The 1,890-nt window shown below is 58.8% G+C and overlaps 1 non-coding gene across 1 annotated transcript; it reads right to left on the bottom strand.

Moving 5' to 3' along the window:
- Positions 1–384: 384 nt before the first annotated feature.
- TRNAH-GUG lies at positions 385–456 on the bottom strand. Its single transcript has one exon. It is a non-coding gene; the product is annotated as a tRNA-His (tRNA).
- Positions 457–1,890: the final 1,434 nt, after the last annotated feature.

Raw genomic sequence — 1,890 nt, 5'->3', positions numbered from 1 at the left:
TCAGCCATTAGCTGAGAGCACCTTGGCTCAGATGGCACCCACCCGTCCCACTTGCAAGGTTTCCATGTGCCTAGCTCAGTGGGCAGTGCCCCCCTCAGCCCCACAGGGCCAGGCCAGCGTGGGTGGGCACCAGACGGCCCCTGTGCCCAGCACCAGTCCCATGCCCCCTGCCAGAGAGCTCCTGGGCCCCAGGCCAGGGCAGCACGTGCAAGGAGCAGTTGCCAGGACAGGCGGGGGAGGCCGTGCCCCCTTCCCTGGGGCAGGGGCTGGCTGTGCCCAGTGCCCCACGTGCGCCCGGCCAGTAAAACGCAGGTCCGGTTGCGCCGCGCCTCTGCTCGCATCAAAACAACGAAACCCCGTGCCGTGCCACCGCTTGCAAGGCGATGCCGTGACTCGGATTCGAACCGAGGTTGCTGCGGCCACAACGCAGAGTACTAACCACTATACGATCACGGCGAGCTACTGGGGTTACGTTCGCGCAGCGCGCCACCCGCCCTTTTCACTGCACCATCGCTGACGTCATCGAGCTGTACCAATCGCTCTGTTTTTCTGTATTACCTAGGGGCAGCTTCCTGCGCAGGCAGCAGGGCTCCGTACTGCGCATGCGCTGTTGTGGCGCTCTATATCTTGACTGCGCATGCACCAGGGCTGGGTAAGCCCGTGCCTGCTACCTCAACTCCAGGGAGCGGCGCCTGAGCATGTGCAGTCTAGTCCGTGGCTTTGATGGTGTGCGTGATGCGCGTGCCCTGTCAATCAGCAGCAAATCCCGCCCCCTGCCGAGAAGGGGGGAGGGTAGGAGCCAGGGGAGGGCGCCCCCTGCTGGGAGCCCGCGGGCAGTGCCTAGGGCAGGTGCCTTTCTTGCTGACTCCTGCCCGCAGGCCTGTGCTGGGAGGGGCAGCCTCCCTGCCTGGGCTGAGCTGGGTGCAGGTTCCCCCATGGGCAGCCCTTGCACCCAGCTGGGGAGGCCTGTCTGGGGCAGTGCCAGGATAGGGCATAGCCTTGCAGGTAGTGCTGCATCCCCCAGGAGTGCCCAGCTGGGACTGCCTGCTCCCTTGCAGATGGGGCTCTGCCTCCCCAGACCGGCCCCACCCCAGACACCACATATCCCAAAATGGCAGTAGTCGACCATCTACCCAGCAGAACGGCCCCTTGGGCGGAGGCTTGGCCACCCCAACGTTTCCGGGATTGCTACCTTCAGTCTGTTTTCCCCACCAGTGGTTTAGGCTGCACTGCCCTCAGCCTGTGTGTCCGCTGTGGAGAAGGTGCCCTGCTGCCCCATATAACAAGCAGCATGCCCAGGTGGTACAAGCATTGTGACCCACTGCTGGGCTCTGGGTTCTAGCACCAAGTGGGGAATAATAGGTAAAGACAGCAGTAAATACAATTATTGCGTGGCTGGGGCATCCACGTGGCCTGGGCTTGCTGGGCACAATCAGCTGAGCAAAAGGCCCATTCCCACGAGTGCTAAGGCAATGTCAGACACAAAGAACCATCTCACCCATATGGTAAAAGATGAAGTTTTGGTTGGGTCAGAAGAGCATATGTGTGCGGAGACTAAAGAATTTATTCTGTGACAGCATTGAAGCACAGAGACCTGTCTACATGCATTGTCTCAATCTCAGGTCGACAGACTGAACCCTTCTTTCTGCCTGCAAGCTTTCCACCTCAGGGCTCAGGTTTCCATAAGGACTTTGGGTGCAAAATGTCTTTTCAGAAGTACAAAGGTAATAAATGTAAATGTCACCAAAATGTTCCAGTTCCCTAAACAGGGGTCACCTCCTGCATTTTGGCTCCAGGGCTTTCATTTTGATGCAGCATGAATGGTTGGTGAGCAACTACAGAAAGTTTGGTCATTTATGTTCCTTTCAGATGAAGTTCCAGGTTTTTCCT

Source organism: Gavialis gangeticus, unplaced genomic scaffold (genome assembly GCF_001723915.1).
Source record: "Gavialis gangeticus isolate Ggan-Ray unplaced genomic scaffold, GavGan_comp1, whole genome shotgun sequence".
NCBI lineage: Eukaryota > Metazoa > Chordata > Crocodylia > Gavialidae > Gavialis > Gavialis gangeticus.
Note: the sequence above shows the minus strand (reverse complement) of the source record. Positions and strands in the feature narration are given on the sequence as shown.